The sequence below is a fragment of the Bufo bufo genome, chromosome 3, assembly GCF_905171765.1.
Source record: "Bufo bufo chromosome 3, aBufBuf1.1, whole genome shotgun sequence".
In the NCBI taxonomy this organism is placed as follows: Eukaryota; Metazoa; Chordata; class Amphibia; order Anura; family Bufonidae; genus Bufo; species Bufo bufo.
The window spans coordinates 616209541-616236438 of NC_053391.1; positions in this window are offsets into that span (position 1 = coordinate 616209541).

Genomic DNA, 26898 nt, shown 5'->3' on the forward strand with positions numbered 1-26898 from the left:
AAGACATGGATCAAAATAACCATAGTCTGGTCCAGGACCAGGTTTTAAATAAAACCACTGGTCCGATCAAGGTTTTTAAACAAATATGGTAATCCAATATAAGAAGAAACCTTGCTGGTTTTGAAACGCGTTTGGTGAATAGAGGAATATAGTGATATACATAGAGCTGAAAAACTTGAACCAAGAACATATACACGTGGCCACGGAACACAGTTGGCGTCTCAATACTCCCAAATCGCATGTGCTAAGAAGTAAGTACTGGCACGGGGATAGATCATGTGAATCAGTGGTCTGGAAGCCAAACGGCTATACATGAGAAAACCATGTATGTATGAACTGCTAACCACAATACCAAATCAGCATATCGGGATGTTGATAAGCAGAGAGACAATATATTACACCTGATTTTGGTGCACAACAAGCATGATCTATGTGAAACTAACACTGAGTGGCAACAATAAGACTATTATAACAACTATGGGTACTTTCACACTAGCATTAACGGTTTCTGGTATTTCGGTTATAGGGGCTCAATACCGGAAAAAAACGCTTCCATTTTGTCTCCATTTATTGTCAATTGGGACCAAACTGAACAGAACCGAATGCTCCAAAATGCATTCCGTTCCATTTAGTTTAGTTCCCAGACCAGAGAGCAAACCGCAACATGTATTTTGCTTACCGCCCTGGGAAAAACTGATCCGGCATTACCCCCCAATGTAAGTTAATGGGGACGGATCAGTTTTCTCTGCCACAATAGAAAACGGATAGAAACATAGAATGTGTCGGCAGATAAGAACCATTTGGCCCATCCAGTCTGCCCAATATACTGAATACTATGGATAGCCCCTGGCCCTATCTTATATGAAGGATGGCCTTATGCCTATCCCATGCATGCTTAAACTCCTTCACTGTATTTGCAGCTACCACTTCTGCAGGAAGGCTATTCCATGCATCCACTACTCTCTCAGTAAAGTAATACTTCCTGATATTACTTTTAAAGGGCTTCTGTCAGCCCACTAAACCGTTTTTTTTTTTTTTTTTGTTTACTAATAATCCCTACACTGCGATTTATGCATACATAAGTTAAATAATCATTTCTGTTCAGTAGAATTTGCTAAAAAGCGATTTTTAAAATATGCAAATTACCTTGCTACCAGCAAGTAGGGCGGCTACTTGCTGTAGCAGCCGAATCCTCCGACCCTAATGACGCCCCCTCCGCATTGTGATTGCCAGGGAACGGAATCGTTCTCTGCTGGCCCTGCCTGTTAGCATTCAAAATCTGGTGCCTGCGCTGCGGCCGTACGTATCTTCAATCTGCGCAGGCGCACTGAGAGGCGGCCGCTCTCTCCTCAATGCGCCTGCGCCGGGTGTAGATGTGACGTCATCGGCACAGGCGCATTGAGGATGGAGCGGCCGAGCGAGTGGCCGTCTCTCAGTGCGCCTGCGCAGATTGAAGATAGGTGTGGCGCAGGCGCCAGATTTTGAATGCTAACAGGCAGGGCCAGCAGAGAACGATTCCGTTCCCTGGCCCTGTCAATCACAATGCGGAGGGGGCGTCATTAGGGTCGCAGGATGCGGCTGCTACCAGCAAGTAGCCGCCCTACTTGCTGGTAGCAAGGTAATTTACATATTTTAAAAATCGCTTTTTAGCAAATTCTACTGAACAGAAATGATTATTTAACTTATGTATGCATAAATCGCAGTGTAGGGAATATTAGTAAACAAAAAAAAAACGGTTTAGTGGGCTGACAGAAGCCCTTTAAACCTTTTGCCCCTCTAATTTAAAACTATGTCCTCTTGTAGCAGTTTTTCTTCTTTTAAATATTCTCTCTTCTTTTACCTTGTTGATTCCCTTTATGTATTTAAAAGTTTCTATCATATCCCCTCTGTCTCGTCTATCTTCCAAGCTATACATGTTAAGGTCCTTTAATCTTTCCTGGTAAGTTTTATCCTGCAATCCATGTACCAGTTTAGTAGCTCTTCTCTGAACTCTCTCCAAAGTATCAATATCCTTCTGGAGATATGGTCTCCAGTACTGAGCACAATACTCCAAATGAGGTCTCACTAGTAGGGATGAGCGAACCCGAACTGTATAGTTCGGGTTCGTACTGAATTTTGGGGTGTCCGTGACACGGACCCGAACATTTTCGTAAAAGTTCGGGTTTGGTGTTCGGCGCTTTCTTGGCTGCTTTGCAGCCTTTCAAAAAGCGCCAATCAACAAGTGTCATACTACTTGCCCCAAGAGGCCATCACAGCCATGACTACTATTGGCATGGCTGTGATTGGCCAGTGCAGCATGTGACCCAGCCTCTATTTAAGGTGGAGTCACATAGCGCCGCACGTCACTCTGCTCTGATCAGTGTAGGGATAGGATGCAGCTGCTGCTGTTAGGGCGAGATTAGACAGTGATTTATTTACTGAAGTGATCGATATACAGCTGTGTATCATACAACCTCTGCTATTCAATTGCTCACTGTTTTAAGGCTGCCCAGAGCGTTTTTCAGTCACTTTTTTCTGGGGTGATCGGCGGCCATTTTGTGTCTTGTGGTGCGCCAGCACAAGCTGCCACCAAGTCCATTTTTAACCATCAATAGTGTGTTGTTTTTTTTGCCATATCCTACATCAGGGGCTTGGCTGTGCTTGCTATTTTATTGAGGGGTAAAATACAATTGCCAAAATAGCAGTACCCTAAATCTGGTGTTTCAGCTGTGGCTAGCCAATTGTAATACTGTCTGCCGATGCACAGTTTTTGTTCTGGATTGAATACAATTCCCAACTTAGCAATTCCCTAAATAATTGTTTTCTGCTGTATCAGGCCAAGTTTAAATCTATCCATAAAAGGGTATATTAGATTGAAGGTGCGGATAGGGTCATCCTCAATAACTTCACACGCTACCGTGCATTTCCAAGTCTAATTCTGTCCGTAAATGTATACCTGTCATCCAGGGCCTAAATACTAGGCCTACAATTTATATTCATTACTGCTGTGCCTGTATTAGTGTAATACGGTACCTAAATAGATAGCCAGATAGTGTTAGGTGCCTGTAAAAAAAAAAAAGGCCTGAATTTGAATTCAATACATTGGGCCAAATAATTTTTTTCTTATTGTGGTGAACGGTAACAATGAGGAAAACATCTAGTAAGGGATGCGGACATGGTCGTGGTGGTGTTAGTGGACCCTCTGGTGCTGGGAGAGGACGTGGCCGTTCTGCCACAGCCACACGTCCTAGTGAACCAACTACCTCAGGTCCCAGTAGCCGCCAGAATTTACAGCGATATTTGGTGGGGCCCAATGCCGTTCTAAGGATGGTAAGGCCTGAGCAGGTACAGGCATTAGTCAATTGGGTGGCCGACAGTGGATCCAGCACGTTCACATTATCTCCCACCCAGTCTTCTGCAGAAAGCTCACAGATGGCGCCTGAAAACCAAGCCCATCAGTCTGTCACATCACCCCCATGCATATCAGGGAAACTGTCTGAGCCTCAAGTTATGCAGCAGTCTCTTATGCTGTTTGAAGACTCTGCTGGCAGGGTTTCCCAAGGGCATCCACCTAGCCCTTCCCCAGCGGTGGAAGACATAGAATGCACTGACGCACAACCATTTATGTTTCCTGATGAGGACATGGGAATACCACCTCAGCACGTCTCTGATGATGACGAAACACAGGTGCCAACTGCTGCGTCTTTCTGCAGTGTGCAGACTGAACAGGAGGTCAGGGATCAAGACTGGGTGGAAGACGATGCAGGGGACGATGAGGTCCTAGACCCCACATGGAATGAAGGTCGTGCCACTGACTTTCAGAATTCGGAGGAAGAGGCAGTGGTGAGACCGAGCCAACAGCGTAGCAAAAGAGGGAGCAGTGGGCAAAATCAGAACACCCGCCGCCAAGAGAGTCCGTCTGCTACTGGCCACCGCCATCTGGGACCGAGCACCCCAAAGGCAGCTTCAAGGAGTTCCCTGGCGTGGCAGTTCTTCAAACAATGTGCTGACGACAAGACCCGAGTGGTTTGCACGCTGTGCCATCAGAGCCTGAAGCGAGGCATTAACGTTCTGAACCTTAGCACAACCTGCATGACCAGGCACCTGCATGCAAAGCATGAATTGCAGTGGAGTAAACACCTTAAAAACAAGGAACTCACTCAGGCTCCCCCTGCTACCTCTTCTGCTGCTGTCGCCTCGGCCTCTTCCTCCGCCTCTGGAGGAACGTTGGCACCTGCCGCCCAGCAAACAGAGGATGTACCACCAACACCACCACCTCCGTCACCAAGCATCTCAACCATGTCACACGGCAGCGTTCAGCTCTCCATCTCACAAACATTTGAGAGAAAGCGTAAATTCCCACCTAGCCACCCTCGATCCCTGGCCCTGAATGCCAGCATTTCTAAACTACTGGCCTATGAAATGCTGTCATTCAGGCTGGTGGACACAGACAGTTTCAAACAGCTCATGTCGCTTGCTGTCCCACAGTATGATGTTCCCAGCCGCCACTACTTCTCCAAGAGAGCCGTGCCTTCCCTGCACAACCAAGTATCCGATAAAATCAAGTGTGCACTGCGCAACGCCATCTGTGGCAAGGTCCACCTAACCACAGATACGTGGACCAGTAAGCACGGCCAGGGACGCTATATCTCCCTAACTGCACACTGGGTAAATGTAGTGGCGGCTGGGCCCCAGGCGGAGAGCTGTTTGGCGCACGTCCTTCCGCCGCCAAGGATTGCAGGGCAACATTCTTTGCCTCCTGTTGCCTCCTCCTCCTACTCGGCTTCCTCCTCCTCTTCTTCCACCTGCTCATCCAGTCAGCCACACACCTTCACCACCAACTTCAGCACAGCCCGTGGTAAACGTCAGCAGGCCATTCTGAAACTCATATGTTTGGGGGACAGGCCCCACACCGCACAGGAGTTGTGGCGGGGTATAGAACAACAGACCGATGAGTGGTTGCTGCCGGTGAGCCTCAAGCCCGGCCTGGTGGTGTGCGATAATGGGCGAAATCTCGTTGCAGCTCTGGGACTAGCCGGTTTGACGCACATCCCTTGCCTGGCGCATGTGCTGAATTTGGTGGTGCAGAAGTTTATTCACAACTACCCCGACATGTCAGAGCTGCTGCATAAAGTGCGGGCCGTCTGTGCGCGCTTCTGGCGTTCACATCCTGCCGCTGCTCGCCTGTCTGCGCTACGCGTAACTTCGGCCTTCCCGCTCACCGCCTCATATGCGACGTGCCCACCAGGAGGAACTCCACCTTGCACATGCTGGACAGACTGTGCGAGCAGCAGCAGGCACGGGTCAGTCGCACTGCGGAACAGCACCACTTCACCACCAATGACTGGGCCTCCATGCGAGACCTGTGTGCCCTGTTGCGCTGTTTCGAGTACTCCACCAACATGGCCAGTGGCGATGACGCCGTTATCAGCGTTACAATACCACTTCTATGTCTCCTTGAGAAAACACTTAGGGCGATGATGGAAGAGGAGGTGGCCCAGGAGGAGGAGGAAGAGAGGTCATTTTTAGCACTTTCAGGCCAGTCTCTCAGAAGTGACTCAAAGGGACGTTTTTTGCAACAGCAGAGGCCAGGTACAAATGTGGCCAGACAGGGCCCACTACTGGAGGACGAGGAGGAGGTGGAGGAGGATGAAGCATGTTCACAACGGGGTGGCACCCAACTTAGCTCGGGCCCATCACTGGTGCGTGGCTGGGGGGAAACGCAGGACGATGACGATACGCCTCCCACAGAGGACAGCTTGTCCTTACCTCTGGGCAGCCTGGCACACATGAGCGACTACATGCTGCAGTGCCTGCGCAACGACAGCAGAGTTGCCCACATTTTAACGTGTGCGGACTACTGGGTTGCCACCCTGCTGGATCCCCGATACAAAGACAATGTGCCCACCTTACTTCCCGCACTGGAGCGTGATAGGAAGATGCGCGAGTACAAGCGCACGTTGGTAGACGCGCTACTGAGAGCATTCCCAAATGTCACAGGGGAACAAGTGGAAGCCCAAGGCGAAGGCAGAGGAGGAGCAAGAGGTCGCCAACTCAGCTGTGTAACAGCCAGCTCCTCTGAGGGCAGGGTTAGCATGGCAGAGATGTGGAAAAGTTTTGTCACCACGCCACAGCTAACTGCACCACCACCTGATACGGAACGTGTTAGCAGGAGGCAACATTTCACTAACATGGTGGAACAGTACGTGTGCACACCCCTCCACGTACTGACTGATGGTTCGGCCCCATTCAACTTCTGGGTCTCCAAATTGTCCACGTGGCCAGAGCTAGCCTTTTATGCCTTGGAGGTGCTGGCCTGCCCGGCGGCCAGCGTTTTGTCTGAACGTGTATTCAGCACGGCAGGGGGCGTCATTACAGACAAACGCAGCCGCCTGTCTACAGCCAATGTGGACAAGCTGACGTTCATAAAAATGAACCAAGCATGGATCCCACAGGACCTGTCCATCCCTTGTGCAGATTAGACATTTATAACTACCTCCCCATAACCATATATTATTGTACTCCAGTGCACTTCCTCATTTAATCCTTTTTTTATTTTCATTTTACCATTATATTGCGGGGCAACCCAAAGTTGAATGAACCTCTCCTCTGTCTGGGTGCCGGGGCCTAAAAATATCTGACAGTGGCCTGTTCCAGTGTTGGGTGACATGAAGCCTGATTCTCTGCTACGACATGAAGCCTGAATCTCTGCTATGGGACCTCTCTCCTCTGTCTGGGTGCCGGGGCCTAAAAATATCTGACAGTGGCCTGTTCCAGTGGTGGGTGACATGAAGCCTGATTCTCTGCTATGGGAACCTCTCTCCTCTGTCTGGGTGCCGGGGCCTAAATATCTGACAATGGCCTGTTCCAGTGTTGGGTGACGTGAATCCTGATTCTCTGCTATGACATGAAGCCTGATTCTCTGCTATGACTTGAAGTCTGATTATCTGCTATGACATGAAGCCTGATTCTCTGCTATGGGACCTCTCTCCTCTGTCTGGGTGCCGGGGCCTAAAAATATCTGACAATGGCCTGTTCCAGTGGTGGGTGACATGAAGCCTGATTCTCTGCTATGGGACCTCTCTCCTCTGTCTGGGTGCCGGGGCCTAAATATCTGACAGTGACCTGTTACAGTGGTGGGTGACATGAAGCCTGATTCTCTGCTATGGGACCTCTCTCCTCTGTCTGGGTGCCGGGGCCTAAATATCTGACAATGGCCTGTTCCAGTGTTGGGTGACGTGAAGCCTGATTCTCTGCTATGCCATGAAGCATGATTCTCTGCTATGGGACCTCTCTCCTCTGTCTGGGTGCCGGGGCCTAAATATCTGACAATGGCCTGTTCCAGTGGTGGGTGACGTGAAGCCTGAATCTCTGCTATGCCATGAAGCCTGATTCTCTGCTATGGGACCTCTCTCCTCTGTCTGGGTGCCGGGGCCTAAATATCTGACAATGGCCTGTTCCAGTGGTGGGTGACGTGAAGCCTAATTCTCCGCTATGCCATGAAGCCTGATTCTCTGCTATGGGACCTCTCTCCTCTGTCTGGGTGCCAGGGCCTAAATATCTGACAATGGCCTGTTCGAGTGGTGGGTGACGTGAAGCCTGATTCTCTGCTATGACATGAAGCCTGATTCTCTGCTATGACTTGAAGCCTGATTCTCTGCTATGACATGATGCCTGATTCTCTGCTATGGAACCTCTCTCCTCTGTCTGGGTGCCGGGGCCTAAATATCTGACAATGGCCTGTTCCAGTGGTGGGTAACATGAAGCCTGATTCTCTGCTATGGGACCTCTCTCCTCTGTCTGGGTGCCGGGGCCTAAATATCTGACAATGGCCTGTTCCAGTGGTGGGTGACGTGAAGCCTAATTCTCCGCTATGCCATGAAGCCTGATTCTCTGCTATGGGACCTCTCTCCTCTGTCTGGGTGCCAGGGCCTAAATATCTGACAATGGCCTGTTCGAGTGGTGGGTGACGTGAAGCCTGATTCTCTGCTATGACATGAAGCCTGATTCTCTGCTATGACTTGAAGCCTGATTCTCTGCTATGACATGATGCCTGATTCTCTGCTATGGGACCTCTCTCCTCTGTCTGGGTGCCGGGGCCTAAAAATATCTGACAATGGCCTGTTCCAGTGGTGGGTAACATTAAGCCTGATTCTCTGCTATGGGACCTCTCTCCTCTGTCTGGGTGCCGGGGCCTAAATATCTGATAATGGCCTGTTCCAGTGGTGGGTGACGTGAAGCCTGATTCTCTGCTATGACTTGAAGCCTGATTCTCTGCTATGACTTGAAGCCTGATTCTCTGCTATGACATGAAGCCTGATTCTCTGCTATGGGACCTCTCTCCTCTGTCTAGGTGCCGAGGCCTAAATATCTGACAATGGCCTGTTCCAGTGGTGGGTGACGTGAAGCCTGATTCTCTGCTATGACATGAAGCCTGATTCTCTGCCATGAGACCTCTCTCCAATTGATATTGGTTAATTTTAATTTATTTTATTTTTATTTTAATTCATTTCCCTATCCACATTTGTTTGCAGGGGATATACCTACATTTTGCTGCCTTTTGCAGCCCTCTAGCCCTTTCCTGGGCTATTTTACAGCCTTTTTAGTGCCGAAAAGTTTGGGTCCCCATTGACTTCAATGGGGTTCGGGGCAAAGTTCGGGTCGAGTTCAGATCCCGAACTGGAACATTTCCGGGAAGTTCGGCCGAACTTCTCGAACCCGAACATCCAGGTGTTCGCTCAACTCTACTCACTAGTGCTCTGTAGAGCAGCATGAGCACCTCCCTCTTTCTACTGGTAATTCCTCTCCCTATACACCCAAGCATTCTGCTAGCATTTCCTGCTGCTCTATGACATTGTCTGCCTACCTTTAAGTCTTCTGAAATAATGATCCCTAAATCCCTATCCTCAGATACTGAGGTTAGGACTGTATCACCGATTTTATATTCTGCTCTTGGGTTTTTACGCCCCAGGTGCATTATCTTGCACTTATCAACATTAAATTTTAGTTGCCAGATTTTTGACCATTCCTCTAGTTTTCCTAAATCCTTTTCCATTTAGTGTATCCCTCAAGGAACATCAACCCTGTTACAAATCTTTGTGTCATCAGCAAAAAGACCTTCTGCAATTTCGCTGATAAAGATATTAATATGGGTCCCAAAACAGATCCCTGAGGTACCCCACTGGTAACAAGACCATGGTCTGAATATACTCCATTAACTACAACCCTCTGTTGTCTGTCCCTCAGCCACTGCCTAATCCATTCAACAATATGGGAGTCCAAGCACAAATACTGCAATTTATTTATAAGCCTTCTATGTGGGACAGTATCAAAAGCCTTACTAAAGTCTAGACAAGCGATGTCTACTGCACCTCCTCCATCTATTATTTTAGTCACACAATCAAAAAAATCAATTGATTAGTTTGACATAATCTCCCTGAAGTAAACCCATGCTGTTTTTCATCTTTCAATCCATGGGATTTTAGATGCTCCACAATCCTCTCCTCCATTAATTTCCCCACTATTGATGTCAGGCTTACTGGCCTATAGTTGCCCGATTCCTCCCTACTACCTTTCTTGTGAATAGGCACAACATTTTCTAATTTCCAATCTTCTGGGACGACTCCTGTTACCACTGATTGGTTAAATAAATCTGTTAATGGTTTTGCTAGTTCACCGCTAAGCTCTTTTAATAGCTTTGTGTGTATCCCATCAGGCCCCCGTGACTTATTTGTATTAATTTCCGACAGTTGACTTAGAACCTCTTACTCTGTAAAGACACATGCATCAAAAGATTCATTAGTCTTCCTTCCTAGCTGAAGAATGCCTTATCGCCTTTTTTCCCTGACTGGGCTAATTTCTCTTCTGTCTGTGCTTTAGAAGCTCTTATAAATTGCTTGGCCTCTCTCTGCCTAATCTTATAAATTTGCCTGTCATCCTCCTCTTTTTTTAATTTTTTTTAATTTATTTTTTATAATTCCTAAATGCTATCTTTTTGTTTTTAATGATTTTGGCCACTTCTGCTGAGTACCACAGTGGTCTCTTCCTTTTTTTGCTTTTACTGACAAGCCCAATGCAGTTATCTGTTGCCTTCAATAGTGCCACTTTTAAGTAGTCCCATTTCTCCTGGACTGCAATGAAACTGTTCCAATCTGATAGGGACTCGTATACCACTAATCTAATTTTAGAAAAGTTAGTTTTTCTAAATTCTAAAACTTTTGTGAATACTAAATCTAAAATGGCCTCCTTCCGGGTTGGCTCCTCAACTACTTGCTGTAAAGATAATCCCAGTAGGGAATTTAGAATATCTGTACTCCTGGCAGAACTAGCTATTTTGGTTTTCCAGTTTACATCAGGAAGAATATTGTCTCCCATAATGATAACTTCCCCTTTCAATGTCATTTTAGCTATTTCCTCAACTAGTAGATCATCTAATTCTTTGACTTGGCCAGGTGCTCTATATATCACACCTACACAAGTTACCTTATTTTATGATATCCGTTTTGGCAATGGTAAAGCTAATACAACCGGATCCGTTCATAATGGATGCAGATGGTTGTAATATCAGTAACATAACGCTAGTGTGAAAGTAGCCTTAGAACGTTACCTTGGGAAAGATTGAAATAATATGTAGCTTTGCTGGGCTCTTCCAATATCGCTATTGAATATCAAATGTTCTAAAACAGTGTGTGAGCTCCGCACTAGGAACAGATAGAGGGACCGTGACTGTATATCATTTTTTAATATTAGTAGTTATATGTGTAATGACTTTTTATGTTATTATTGTTTTATTAATTATATAGGGACATTGGTATGTTCATGCAGGATATATTATAAAATAAATTGATATGTTTTTTTTTAATTTGAAGCCGGCTATTAATTGAATATTGTGATATACAGGTGAAACTCAAAAAATTTGAATATCGTGCAAAAGTCCATTTATTTCAGTATTGCAAATTAAAAGGAATTGCATTAATGCAGCTTAAAATTAGAATATTGTAAAAAGGCTCAATATTCTAGGCTCAAAGTGTCACACTCTAGTCAGCTAATTAATCCATACCCCCTGAGCAAAGGGGAACTGAGATAGTGACTTTGGGGTTTCATAAACTGTAAGCCATAATCATCCAAATTATAACCAATAAAGGCTTGAAATATCTCACTTTGCATGTAATGAGTCTCTCATATATTAATCTGACCTTTTAGGTTGCATTACTGAAATAAATTAACTTTGCACGATATTTTAATTTTTCGAGTTTCGCCGTTTTTGGTAATATTGATTTTTAAACAAGTGCCCGCAGCCTGCCCCCTGAAATGGAAGATTCATACTTACCTGTTCCACACCGCTGTGGTACGGCAGTGCACAGGCAGTGTCACATGCACCACTCCAGCCAATGACTGGCTTCAACAGTGACGTGCTGCTTGTAGCCACATCACCGCTGAAGCCAGTCCTTGACTGGAGCGGTGCATGTGACTATGCCTGTGCACTGCCGGATGCAACCAGTGCGGCTACCAGGAGATAGAGAAAATGCAGGTAGTGTGGCAGACCAGAGTGGCGTGAGGCAGGTTAGTATGAATCTTCTATTTCTGGGTGCAGGCTGGGGGCACTTGCTTAAAAATCAGTATTACCAGAGAACCCCTTTAAGCCCCCAGGTGTATACAAATGGAAAAGATTTGTCTTCCTGCCGCTACTGTTTAATTGTAATTTATGTAATTCCAGAAGTTGGAACGCTGTGAAATGTAAAAATAAAATAAAAAATGTGGAAATCTCATAGACATATTTTATTCACAATAGATCATAGAACACAGATGTTGAAAGTGACACATTTTACAATTTCATGAAAAAAACTAAAAATGTACTCATTTAGAACTTGACGACAGCAATGCATCTCACGGAGGCAACAAAAGGATGTAAAATGTAAGTGATACTAATATATACATATATTTTTTTTTAAAAGCTGGAAGAGTAATTTGCAACTAAGTCACATGACTGGGTATAAAAGGAGCGTGTTAGAGAGGCAGTTTCTCAGAAGCAAACATGGGCAGGGGTGGACCAATCTGCGGAAAAAAACATCTACCAATTGTGCAAAAATGTCATTAAGGTGTCCTTCAATGTAAAAATTTTTGAAGACTGAACATCCCCCCATCTACAGGACATGATGTCAAAGATTTAAAGAATCTGGAGAAATCCATGTCAACAAGGGACAAGGCAGATGGTCAATATTAGATGACTACTGCTACGTGTAGTTATGAGTCTAAGACATTGCACTGTATTTTTTGATCTGGTAGCCATAACGTGACCGCATCTCAACATCCATATTACAGCCACAGTATCTGGACCACTTTCAGTTCTACTCAGCCTTTGCTTTATTGATGTGCTTTATATATTTTGAGCACTCCACCTCTTGATGGCTTATGCTGATATGGTTTAGTGGTTGTGCCACATCCATTTTATATTGGTATACATTAGAGTTAAGTAGCACAGTAAGTTTTAGATAATCTGTAATAGATGAGAACTTGAGTACAATGTTGGCACTAGTTCTTAAAAAAGTAAAAGACTTTATGACACATGAAAAAGTTCAGCGAAGGGAAACTAAATTAAAGGGAAAAACTGACTGACAGGCGAGGAAAGTGCGTCATTGGGAGTTTGTTGTTTGTCTTCTCCGGGATGATCAGAAAGGACATCTGGAATGAGAGGAACCTAATGGAAGTTTAAAGCTTTTTATACAAGTCTCTCTTTTTATTTATTTTTCTTATTAAATTAGTTTACAAATGTGCATTTTAGTACACTGTCATCAATTGACTTAAAGGGATATTCCAGTTTCAGTAATACAATTTATTACACTCCCTGTTCTGTGTAGATCATTTTCCTAAATTCATTAACATCACCAGATGAGAAATAGAACAGGTGTTCCTAATAATTCTTTAGGTGAGTGTATATTTTCATAACTATAAGTAAAGAATCACAAATAGCGAGGAATGGACCATAGGTAATAAAATAAAATAAATTAAAAGCAGAATAAATAAACAAAATAACATAATACAGTTTCAGTAATATTCCAGTTTCAGTAATACAATTTATTACACTCCCTGTTCTGTGTAGATAATTTTCCTAAATTCATTAACATCACCAGCAGGATTACCATGAAAGGTAACACCTATATCTAGATAACAAAGGATCACACAATGCACAGTAGGTGATGATCACAGCTCACCTGTTCCAAAACTATAGGGCTACTGTGACCTGTCCATCAAACCCATAGCCACTGCCAGACTAGGCACTAACTACCCAGTGCAGCAAAGCTGGTGACCTTGCCCTGCAACACCCTTATCTGTACAATGGAATAGCCATTCCGATATGGGTGATCCCTCTCAGGAACCTGTGAGTGATATGGAATACTGTCTTGCATTACTGGGTAGCTGCTAGCAGGTGGAGTGACCAGGGTCAGAACTAAAGGAGAAAGAATATCAAAGCCAAATCAATAACCAGAATCCACAAAAGAGACCAGCCAGGTCAAAACCGAAAGAGACGAACAGCACAATAACAAAAGGCAGCAGAGTAGTCCGAGGTCATACACAGTAGCAGATACAGGGGAGAAGGGACGGAGTAGTCCGGTAATTGAGTGAGTCCAAAACACAAGAATACTTACAAAATGCACAGAGCTAATGATCAGGGGGGCACCTAGCCTTTCTGCTGCCTGAGCCGAAAACTGAAACATATCCCCCCCCCCCCCCCCCCCAAGCCAATTTCTTAACCTAACCCCTTTGCCACAATGAAAGTGCTCATTGCCCATGGCCCTTCTGCTGCCCCCCTCTTGCCCCTACCTGGTACTGCCTGAGGCCTCATTGGTGGTGCACCCATGCTAACGATCATACACAGGAGCCAGGTTGCAAGTTCTATAACTGGCATTCTGCAATAGCACAGCAGGAATTAAGTAGAAGACAAAAACTGATTGTCTGTCAAGCCAAGCCAAGCACCCACCTGCCTCTACACCATGTCAGGGCTCTCGGGCTATGTCCTCTCCTACCTCTTTGCATGGCTTCTGGAGCAGAGATTGTTACATCATCTCCTCCTCCTCTTCCCTGCACAGTGACCTCTGCTCAGGTCACAGAACATACAAGCAAAACGCCATCAAATCAATGATACCAGTTTCCTATGGGCTATGTGGTTGTCATAAACCATATCTGTAAGCTGGTGTTCACACAGAACACCAGTTAAAGGAGTTTTCCAGGATTTTAATATTGATTACTTGTCCTCAGGATAGGTCATCAATATCAGATTAGCGGGGTCTGACAGCCCTGCCAATCAGCTGGTTGAAGAGAAGGCATTGCTTCGTCCTGAGGATAGGTCATCAATATTAAAATCCTGGAAAACCCCTTTATGGCAAGGCAGCCAACCGCAGAAATAATAAAAAAAATAATCATAAAGGGGTTATCCCATGCATGATGTAAAAAAAAAAAAAAAAAACATACATAATCTAGTTTGTGAGAAGCTCTTTCTAACAAAGCAATTACCAGCCCTGTACCTCACATGTATCCAGTGATCTACCCATTCATTGCTCCAGTTGTTCTGCTAGATTTATTTCAAGCTGTCAGCTCAGGGGACATGTCCTTTCTCAGGGGTGCGTCCTTTCTGCTGCAGCGGGTGGCAGTTGAAGGATGGAACTGAACATGTGCTTCCATCTCAGTGAGCAGGACAGAGAAGTTAGAAAAAGAGCCAACAGCAGGTGGCGCTATACAGATAGATTTCAGTGAATAACTCAGTAGATATAATACATTTTTAATTACATGCAATTACAAAAGGATTCATATGCAGGTGCTGGTTTGAAAACTGTAGAATATTTTTTGTGGGACATCCCCTTTTGGGCCAATTCACACAATTGTATGGTCTCCATTCCCGTGTTGGAGACCGCAAATAGCATTACGTAAAATACAGGCAACGGCCATGTGAACTTCGCATTGCCGATGTGGACCCATTGGCTTGCATGGGTCCGCGATCTGCAAGATACGGCAAAAGATTGGACATGTCCTATCTTTTGCGGTGCAGAGGCACAGATTGGAAGTCTACGGAAACACTTGAAAGCCCTTACATGTCCTATCTTTTGCTGTATCTTGCGGATCAAGTTAATGGGTCCACACTGCAATACGGAGCACAGCAACCATATAGTCATGTGAATGAGCCCTCAATTAGTAAAAAGTCATACCAAAAGTGTGAGATGCTTGGATATCCAGAAAGGTTGGGATTTGGGAACTAACCAATATTTTGCCCTTACTGTTAAAATATACTTGTCCTTTGTGAGATTACTGGGAGCCGCAGAATGAGTAGATGGCTGTCCCTTCTGCTCTGCCTGCCGAACGTGTCTCATTGGGGTTTGCAAACATTATTTTCTGCATAAACATGTACTACAAAGAAAGCAAATATAGGGGCTCACCCGCTTGCTGTCACGGATATGGTGCTCTTGCCAATTTGACTCACCCCGTCAAGATATAAACATAGAGTTGAATAGAGATTGAGGACAGGCACTCTTCACCTGAAACCATTCAGAGAAAATAAATCCCAAGGTATATATTTTAATAATTATAAGTAAAGAATCACAAATAGCGAGGAATGTATTGACCATTGAGAGACAGCACCATTAATAAGGTTGAGTGAAGTACCGCTATTAATAAGGCCGAGTCTTAATGGATACAATATAAACGCCTAAATGTATCTAATCTGTTGAACTAACCAACAGCTTTCTAAGTATCATTAAAAGAGTGAACTATTTCCAAAGGGGACATTATCTCTATAAGGAAAACAGCTGACTCGTGGGATAAGCAAATTATGATATCATTTTAAGATGTTTTAAAATGTGTTACTTTTAAAGGTATCGTCTGTAGCCTAAAACCACTACATATAATTGGAGGTACTTTACTGTGGCTGTATGGATGGTAACAATTAATCTCAGCTCAAAATATCAATAGATTTGCCATACATACAGCCGTTGGTATAATACCGCCACTGTATTATATTATTTTGTTGTATTTTTTCTGCTTTTAATTTATTTTATTTTATTACCTATGGTCCATTCCTCGCTATTTGTGATTCTTTACTTATAGTTATAAAAATGTATATCTTGGGATTTATTTTCTCGGAATGCTTTCAGGTGAAGAGTGCCTGTCCTCAATCTCTAACAAACATGTACTTCAAGAGACTGTAGGCGGGTAGACAAATATTTGGGGGGTAAATAAAAGAAACAAAAACATCCTTATTTTGTCAGTAAGTCGGATAAATAGTGTATGTTAGTGGCCATTGCGGCCTCTATGCCGTCTTGTAAAATTATATGATTGAAACTTCATCTCTGTGTTATAAACACATAAAAAAAGATTACATGTGTGTTAGAGAGGGACCTTTTCCCTGAAAAAAAAAAGCAGTGCCATAATGTAATTTAATGATTGCATTGCACTATTTTGGTTTCTTTTTAACTCTTTAATTGTCCAACATTTATGAAAATGTTGGATCTATTATTGAATTCCATCGATTAGAGTAGTAGTTAGGCTTTCCTGCACATAAAGGGGTTTACTAGGAGTAGAAAACTCGGGGTTCCAACTCCCAGCACCCCTTTTGATCAGCTGTTTGAAGAGGCCGTGGCTCTGTTGAGCGCTGCAGCTTCTTCCTGAGCCAGTGACGTCAACGTTCATCGGTCACATGACCTAGGCACGGATCAGTCCCATTCAAGTGAAAGGTCTGGGCTGCAATACCAAGCACAGCCACTATACAGTGTACGGCGCTGTGCTTGGTAAGCTGCTGAGGAGGCTGCTTTAAACAGCTGATAGGTCTATCATTATGCCGACTGTAATTGGACACAGTCCACAAGCTTGTTGTCAGACAACCCCTAACAATCTAGTAATCCTGTAATACAGTGTGGGACTTAGTATTTAGTTCAGTTATGGATGTAAGGATTAGGGTTAGTACACACGAACGTGTCGTGTTTTGCGGTCCGCAAATTGCGGATCCGCAAAACACGGATCCCGCCCGTGTGCCTTCCATAGAGAACTGCCTATTCTTGTCTGCAAAACGGACAAGAATAGGACATGATCTATAATTTTTGCGGGGCCACGGAACCGAGCAACGGATGTGGACAGCACATGGATTGCTGTCCGCATCTTTTGCAGCCACATTGAAGTGAATGCGTCTCGAATGCGGAACCAAACCACATTCGTATGCAAGAGCCCTTACGCTTGCCAGATTGCAAATCACTAGAAGAGACAATGTGCTGGCAATAAACTGCCAAGGAATGCTAGGTGATTTCAGCTCTGAAGCTTGATAATTGTAAATGCAGCTCAGGAGGACTATAATACAGGCTGTTACTCAAGACCAGTCCAAGTATGTATTTGCAAACTTTTTCTCTGGATCATATCTTTCTCTGTTGACTGTAAAATCATAATAAAACATGGAAATCTGCATCAAGAAGTAATTCTGATTTTAGGAAAGTTTTACAGTTTATATATAAAATGACAGCTAATTTGATTTACTTATGTTGTACTGGTGTTACTTTATTTAAATGGAGTTAAAGGGTTATTCTTTTATTTACTTATGTTGTATTGATAAATACCGGCAAACAATGATTCTGAATTGGGACAAGCAATGGCGTTAGTGATTACTCTTCCACCATACTATGGAGGAGATTACTGATTTGCTGCATGTAATAGCAGTGGTCTCGTTCACTGACGAGCAGGCGATTGTCTGCTCTATTAAACCACTGTAAAGGGACCTTTAGGCCCTGTATATAACCACAGACTGATTTCCCACAATGTACTGCTTCTAGGTTGAAGAATATCAGCAACATGTAGCTTTTTTATTTATTTATTTTTTTACCCTGACCTGAAGACGTTTGGCATAGTGTATACAGGACAATACGAGCTGACATTCCCTATGCTCATACAGAAGCAGCATGTATCAGCAGATAATTGTTCTCTCTTCTCAGCAGTTTAATGGGCTTTGTGTGGCCCCCTCCAATCCCATGCACCTTGCATTAAGTAATTATGGCATTCAAAGGGCTATCAATTAAAAAATGTGTTACTGAAAACAGTCCTGGACCATGTTCTTCAGACAGAAGCCGAATGTTCTTGAGCATACTGATCTAATGAAGTCAAAGATAGCAGTGAAGTTGTGGCATGTGTCCAAGCAGTGGCAGCGGAGATGTAGGAGATAAAAGCAGATGAAATATTCTGTCACAATGATTCCTTTAGGCTATTTACTTATAATATTCACATTTATCAGGCAATTGATAGATTTGCAGCAATCTGTGGGAGAGAAGCTAACAGAATAAGATGCAAGCTCTTTCTGCTCATTCCTTCAGTTATGCAATAATAAATCAGTGCATTCATATGAAGCAAAATGTCTTTATATGTAATGTCTCCCAACATACAGCATTAGACGGTAGACTTTGCTAGTTCCAGTACCTCCAAAAGGGTAGGCTTTTTAAATCTTGTGTAGCTATATGGCGTGCAGAGATAGCAGGCAGTACTGGACCCCTACTTCTGAAGGGCCTCATAATATGTGGTGCTACATTATTTCAGATATATAATATCTTGCTATATGCTATATGAAAATATCCCTTTATCTAAATATTTATAATGTACTAATCTAGTCTTAATGGATCTGCACAATACTACTCACAGCATATTCTGACAGACTAAAGCTGTTATGGCATGCTGGGAGTTGTAGTATTGCAACTGTCACGGTCTCTCCCATGACAGGAGTCAGAAGATCTAAGAGACTGGCTGCACGTGATGCGATCTGACAGCCTCCTTGGTTTCACTTGTTTCTGTGTTGTTGCTTGTCTCAGGTGTAGCTTAAGTGGTCATTCCCACTCCTCTATTTAATCTGGTATAACCCATCATGCTATGCGGTTGATAGCTCCTTTTTGGTTGTGGAAGTGCTGGTGTTGGTTCTCCTCTGATTTCCTGCTCGTCCGCATACTTCGGAGTTAAGTGTCTTCACCTTATTTCTTGTTTGTGGTATTCCCCTATCTTTTGGTATTAGGCCTGAGGGAGTCTCCTGTTCCTTCAGGTGGGAAGGAACAGGACTTCTTTGTCCTAACACTATTTCCAGGGCCCTTTATGGTCAGATAGGGCTCTAGGTTCCTGTGTATGAACATTGCTACCATCGAGGTCTGTTCATACTGATAGAAGTCAGGGCTCGGTTTAGGGATTCACTAGGTAGTGACCTCTTCCCTTTCCTTAGTTTCCAGGCCTAGTACCTTTTCCCTTCCCTCTTGTGTTCGGTGTGGAGTTTGCTACCCACACCGCGCTGTGACAGCAACAGCTTGAGAGCCACACTGTCACGACTGAGAGTGGGGAAAACCCCCCACCGTGCGATGTAAAAGGGATAGTGGGAAGCTGCTAGGCCAGGTCAGGAATCAGGGAGCAGGTCACCTCCTAATGCGTCCCTAACTCTGACCCTGACTCCTAACCGCATGAGCCAACCCAGATGGTAGGAGGGCTCATACTCCGGAACCTAGGGTCCCTACTAGCCCTCAGAAGATCCCTGGACTAGGAGCAGGGTAAGATGACCTGTTCCTCCTAGACATGGACAAACAGGAGTCTCACTGGCCAAGCTGCAAGGAAAGGGGAACATATACAGCATATGGCAATGGCAGGTAAGTGAAACTAGTACCACACCTAGCTGCCACAGACACACAGCCTGGAACCCGTGCACAAGTGCTGATGTCCACACCAACATAAAAGGACACACCACACATCACACAGGAACCCAGGAAACCATAGCTGCAAAAGGTGAGACACCACAAGAACATAAAGTTAACATCTTAACATATTCTTAACATCTTAACGTCTATGACCACAAGGGTGGCCCTCACTGGAAAGATGGCATAAGAAGACCAGGAGGATGACTCCAGCATACAGCATGGCTGGAGTACCCCTCTGCTTCAGGCATCCAGCAGAAGCTAAATAGCCCAAGTAGCCACACCCACACAGACACACACTAGGAAGGGAGTTAACCCTTCCAACACCAGACAAGGTAAGGTAGCCACTTAAAGGGGAAGTGCACATGCAACTTAATCCCATGCATACCAAACAAAGAAAGTGCATACATACAAACACACGTTGCCTGATGCAACCGTATGCATAGACACCGGACCGCCTAGCAACCAACTCAGGCTGCTCCACGGCCCACAACCTCATGTTGCCAACGGCAACCACACGTGAGGCAACATACTAACAGCCCTCACCTGTGGCTGACAACAAGAGCAGACCGCGGGCAACTGCATGCGGCTCAAGGAGTCGTGACCATGACCCTCCCACCCCTCAAAGCCCCCCACCAAAAAAAAAGGGAAAGTAGTGAGGAACTCAAGAACAGGGATGGGGAAAGGGAAAAGATAGCATAATCAGTGTCAGTGCAAGCGAGTCTCCCCCGGACTGCTGCCAGCCCCTGGAGAAACACACAGGAACCAGGGCGCCAGCCACCAAACAGCCAGGAGAGACCGCACTGATCACTGCGTCCACTCTCAGACACGGTTCACCCCAAATCGCTGCCAACATGCATCCTCCACCAGCATAATCAAAACCAGTACAAATGGACTGCAGCCAGCCACACCGACGCAAGGGAGAGAACCCTGAGACGTGGACGAGGGGAGACCCAAACACAAGTGCCAGTTCACACACACTGCAACCACTGCTACAGAGAACTGCACTGTAACAGGGTTCCCCTTTCACCCTCCCTCTGGAGGATAAGCATGTGCGCCAGAAAACGGCAGGCGACACATGCTACGCCCTCTTCCGAAGGCATGAACCTACCACCCCTCAAAGCCCCCCCAACAACAAAAGGGGAAAATTGGTGGGGTACAATAAACAATGGGAGGGGGGATGGGGAATGAAAAGTCAGTGTCAGCATGTCCCTCCTAGACTGCCGCCAGCAAACCAGCTAAGCAGTCTGAAGGACATACTGGACACCGCGTCCGACTCAACTCACGTTCCCACTCCAGGTCGCTGCCAACAAGCCCTCCCAACCAGCGCACAGCCGGAACACCAAAGGAATGCTGCCAGCAGACGACCAGAGATAGAAACAGAGAGGGACAAGGGGGCACCAATACGGACAACGGTGAAAACGAATGGCGGGGGAAAGGCCACTCACCGTGCCGTTAACGGTGAAACCCCCATAACGCTCTCCCTCCGGAGAACGCGCATGCACCCCAAACTGATGGCGATACATGCTGCACCCTCTTTCGAAGGTTACCAAGCAAGGAGCCTTTGTGGTCATACTGTCACGGCGGAGAGTTGGGGAAACCCCCCGCCGTGCGATGTTAAAGGGATAATGGGAAGCTGCTAGGCCAGGACAGGGAGCAGGTCACCTCCTAATGCGTCCCTAACTCTGACTCCTAACCGTATGAGCCAACCCAGATGGTAGGAGGGCTCATACTCCGGAACCTAGGGTCCCTACTAGCCCTCAGGAGATCCCTGGACTAGGAGCAGGGTAAGACGACCTGTTCCTCCTAGACACGGACGAACAGGAGTCTCACTGGCCAAGCTGCAAGGAAAGGGGAACATATACAGCATATGGCAATGGCAGGTAAGTGAAACTAGTACCACACCTAGCTGCCACAGACACACAGCCTGGAACCCGTGCACAAGTGCTGATGTCCACACCAACATAAAAGGACACAACACACATCACACAGGAACCCAGGAAACCATAGCTGCAAAAGGTGAGACACCACAAGAACATAAAGTTAACATCTTAACATATTCTTAACGTCTATGACCACAAGGGTGGCCCTCACTGGAAAGATAGCATAAGAAGACCAGGAGGATGACTCCAGCATACAGCATGGCTGGAGTACCCCTCTGCTTCAGACATCCAGCAGAAGCTAAATAGCCCAAGCAGCCACACCCACACAGACACACACTAGGAAGGGAGTTAACCCTTCCAACACCAGACAAGGTAAGGTAGCCACTTAAAGGGGAAGTGCACATACAACTTAATCCCGTGCATACCAAACAAAGAAAGTGCACACATACAAACACACGTTGCCTGATGCAACCGCATGCATAGACAGCGGACCGCCTAGCAACCAGCTCAGGCTGCTCCACTGCCCACAACCTCATGTTGCCAACGGCAACCACACGTGAGGCAACATACTAACAGCCCTCACCTGTGGCTGACAACAAGAGCAGACCGCGGGCAACTGCATGCGGCTCAAGGAGTCGCGACCATGACCATGGTCGTGACACACACATTACAGTTTGCTGCTATACAGTGTGGTGTCATCACATATGGCAAAATGTAAAGTCATCTCGATCTCTCATCAGAAGGTCAACCCAAGTATTGCAATGGGGAGCCTAAGCTATAAGCAAAACCTTTGGGCATGTCTTTAGACTACTAGACCTTTTAAAAGGTTATCCATTGCATGAGTAGGAAAAAGAGCACTGATATTAATGATATAACATTGCTTAGTTTGAATTTACTTTCACACTCGCGTTCTGGCTTTACATTTCTGAGATCCGTTCAGGGCTCTCACAAGTGTCCAAAACTGATCAGTTTTGCCCTGATGCATTCTGAATGGAAAAGGATCCGCTCAGAATGCATCAGTTTGCCTCCGATCAGTCTCCGTTCCGCTCTGGAAGCAGACACCAAAACGATGCCTGCAGCGTTTTGATGTCCGCTTGACGAAACTGAGCCAAACGGATCCATCCTGGCACACAATGTAAGTCAATGGGGACGGGTTTTCTCTGACACAATCTGGCACAATAGAAAACGGATCCGTCTTCCATGGACTTTCAGTGGAGTTCATCACGGATCCGTCTTTGGTTTTTTTAAATTAACAACCATTCTATAACTTGTCCTTTATTGGGGTAGGTAGCTGCTGATGTTTATACATACAAGCACCCAAAAATTATATTTATTTTTTTTGGGGGGGGATCAGCAACAGTGCAGTGCAGAACCTCATGGACAAGGCAGGAGATGTGCAGTTGTTTAGAGATATTAGTAGCGGCACCAGGGGGAGTAACTGCTGTGGCAGCAACAGGTGCAGTACTGTATGGAACATGCTGGGCAGGCAGAAAGCAGCAGTTGCATATTTGGGCCAGCGATAAATAGCCACTGTCTACAATGGCAGATCTATTCTTTATCTGCCGGAGATATGTGGAAATGTTCTCGGATGCATGTGCCTGATTCATTTTGACATTGGTAATGTTTTAGACACTTGTGCAGAACTACGACACATTTGCAGAATGATGAGACAAGTTTTACGGACAGCTGGCTAGAAGTAATAATGCCTGCCTTCTGAATTAAATTTGGGTGAAGGCGCAGAACTACTCCTCATTTGGAGAATGACAAGGCATGTTTTACAGACAGCTGCCAAGAAGTTTGAATGCCAAATTGCTGCTAATTGCCATTTTCTCATGGCTAAACATTCCGTCCCATGATGGAGCGGAGCGCAAGGAGGAGGAGTCTGAGCAGGAGAAAAAGTAGCTGATGATGATAATGATAAGGACCAGACGTGGTGACCAGTCTCCGTCCCATCGCCCTCATCGGCCATACGCCTTGCAGAGTCTATGCGATAGTACGGATGAATGCTGACCGCTCACTGGCGATCTGACCTCTGATGACTGGGTCCCAGATATATGCCATATGCCCTCCTGGGACACCGATATTGTAGAACCGCTCGTTCTGCACCCGCTTCACGCCCTCTGGCTTAGGCTTACCATAGGCCCTCTATTAGTTAAAGGGGTTCTATAGCATTTCCCTTGTGTCCCCTGATGATTCAAGGGGCTCTGCTGTGCTTAGGTGCAGACTTATAGACTTACTTACCTGAAGAAACGCGTAGGGACACGTGAGTTCATCACGGTTTTTCTTTCTTTTTTCTACACTAGTCACCTCACCGGTTTGGGTGTCCTGCCTCTGCCTCTAGGCACATTTCTGTGCAGGGTGGTGTAGGGACCCAAGCTTAGGGTGAGGTTCCGGACGGGGCCACCCCTTGCGGGGCAAGGACCCCGTGTTAAGAGGTCATTAGGGTTTAACAGGACAAGTAGGGCATTACAGGGACAGTATAGTTCCTTGAGGCTTCCCTAACAACTACTACGTCCAACCTGAGATCCTTCCCTTCCCTAACAAAGCACTCGGCCTAACATCTGTGGCCGGGTGAACAGAACTGACCCTGCATCGAACCGGTAAGACCTTTCCAACGTTTACAAAGTGTTTTACATGACAGGGCATGGATACTTGAGACACTGACTACTAATTATAATTAATTTATTTTTTCTACACATCTTTGTCGGCAAGTAGTATCCTACACTTGTGACAGGTCTTTGTCTCTGTACCCATCTCACTGGTGTCCAGCTAGACCTAGCAGTCACCTTCTGGGGCTTCTAGTGTGCGATCTAGCGTATATATTTTTGGATTGTTTGATCCAGTTGTTAGAGTATATATATATATATATATATATATGTGTGTTTGTAAGGGGTTCTTCTTTCAGTAAGATTTTATCTTATATCATTAAGAAAACTGCTATATGGGAGATACTCACACAGACCTCGCAGCAGCTGAGCTTGGCCTAGCTCTGGTACCCTTTAAGCCTGTGCCAATGGTATCAGTGGCATCACCAGTTCCTGAGCTGACTTCAATTGATGCAAAGCTGGCCCAGGCAGTTTTTTTTTTTTTAGGTTTTGTCTCTGCTCTTTATAGTGGCTGTGGCCACCTCCCTCCTTCTCTAATGTCACCTCTTCCTCAGCACCCCAATTCAGATTAATTAAGGTATATTAAGGTATATTAATACAGTACAATATGTTGAATTAAACTGTTATACCAACGCACTACAATGAATTGAATTAAATTGTTACACTAATGCAGTACAATGCGCTGAATTAAAATGTTATACTAACACAGTACAATGCATTAAATGAAACTGTTATACTAACGCAGCACAATGTGTTGAATGAAACTGTTGCACTAACACAGTACAATGTTTTGAACTGTGTAATTTTAAACAGTTGCAAAATTGCAATTTTATATCAAGACACGGAGGCTCATATTGCTTAACTCTTTCTTTACTGAATCAACAGCAGCAAAGAAAATCAGAAAACAATTCTCCAAATAGGATATAAGCCCCTCCCCTTAGTCCCACATATAGGGACCTCCTTCATATCTCCACTTCCTCTTTCTTTGCTGCTGCTGTTCAGTTAAGTACCCCACCACAGTCCTCCGGGGCCGTGGGTGGGAATTTGTCTGATTATATTGGATTTTGTTTGTTTATATAACTTATAATTGTTAAGTTTGGATTGTCGTTCCTCCCTTCGGGGATTGAACTTTTATTGGGTTGTTTTTCACCTCATTTTCCTTTCTTATGTTTCCCTTTTTGTTCCGTGATCTCTTATCCTAAGTTTTTCCTGCGCTTTGCCTTCTACCCTTCCTGGGAGGATAGTTTTCTTCCTCCGGTTTGAGTCAGAGTGGTCTCTCCGGTGCCCGGGTCTTACCTTGTCCCACTGCGGGTCCCGCGTTTCTTCCTGCGGTCGCTGTTCCCGGGCGCCATCTTTCCTTCATCTTCTTCTCCTTGTCCTGTTCCGATTTTAGTATCGAGAGAGTTCGGCGGCCATCTTGGATTGCGCCAGAGGTCTCGCTATCGCAGGATCTCGGGAGCGTTCTCTCTGCGCTCCGGCCACCTTCGGCGTCCGAGATCTCGCGAGATTTCGGACGCCATAGTGCCTGCAGCCAATGGCCACCTCGTACCTGCCGCGCTCCTGTCCGGGTAGCTAGTTTAGCTCTAGGGACCGCAGTTACTTATTACCTTCACAGGTTTTTTCCTCTTTTTACTGTGACAGTTTGCTTAGTTACCCCATTCCTGCCTGAACGCCGCTAGGGTTAAGTTGCAACATGTCCCTTATTCCAGCCACCTCTGCGTTGCTTCTTGGCAGCCCCACTCTGGAGGCTAACCCTGCTGCCGCTGTGCCCCAAGCGGTGCTCCCTCCCGTGGGTGCTATTCCTCCCTCGGCAGATGCACAGACTAGGGCTTTACAGCAGTCCATTTTGGATACCATTTTGTCCGCAATGGGCTCCGTTTCCTCAGCCCTTACCAGCTCCCTGTCCAGGTCCTCTGTGCCCAGACAGTGACCATGACTCACGATACCACGGTATCACTACCCAATACCTCCAGAAACTCCTTGACGGATGGCCTAGTTTCATCATCTGACAGCGCGCTCCGGTCGCGCAAAAGAGCCTGTCCGCGCCAGGCAGAACGTGCACGGAAATGGAAAACGGCTAGATCCCAGCCGGAACCAGAATCTGACTCTCAGGAGTCTGAGGAGGAGGTTAATTTGCATTCCCCAGTGAACTCTGAGGGAGAAGAGTTTGATTTAGATGAGGGGCAACCTGAACCGGTTTCCCGCCCGACTGCGGCTAAGTCGTCTTTGACGACAGGTGCGCAGGCATCCCTTACGGATCCATCCGGTTCCCCTTTATTTGACCCAGACTCTCTCCATCACCCCAGGTCATCTGAGTGGCTGCCGGCCCCCCATGTCGCTAGCTACATAGAGTCCATGACCTGCAAGCCCCTTAGTAAGGAGGCCAGGAACAAACTTCGGGCCGAATGCCCCCGTCCAGCAATACCGAATAAGGCGTGCGAAACACCTTCGTTCGACCCTAAGGTCGTACAATTTTTGTCCAAATCAGGATTTAGACCCCGTAGAGGCCTGGACTCAGCCCTTCGGGCTTGCCAGGACAAATTATTGGACATTATGGGTCCGGCTGGCCAAGATCTTTGATTTGGCGGAATCGGCGAAGGCGGAAGGCCGTCTGGTGGACCCCGATGAGCTTAGAGGCTGGGTCCAAAGGGCCATATGCTTGCCATTGAGCGCAGGAAGGCCATCCTAATAAAAATGGAGCCTAAATTGGCCAACATGGCCCTCACTGAGTCGGGCAGAGATGCC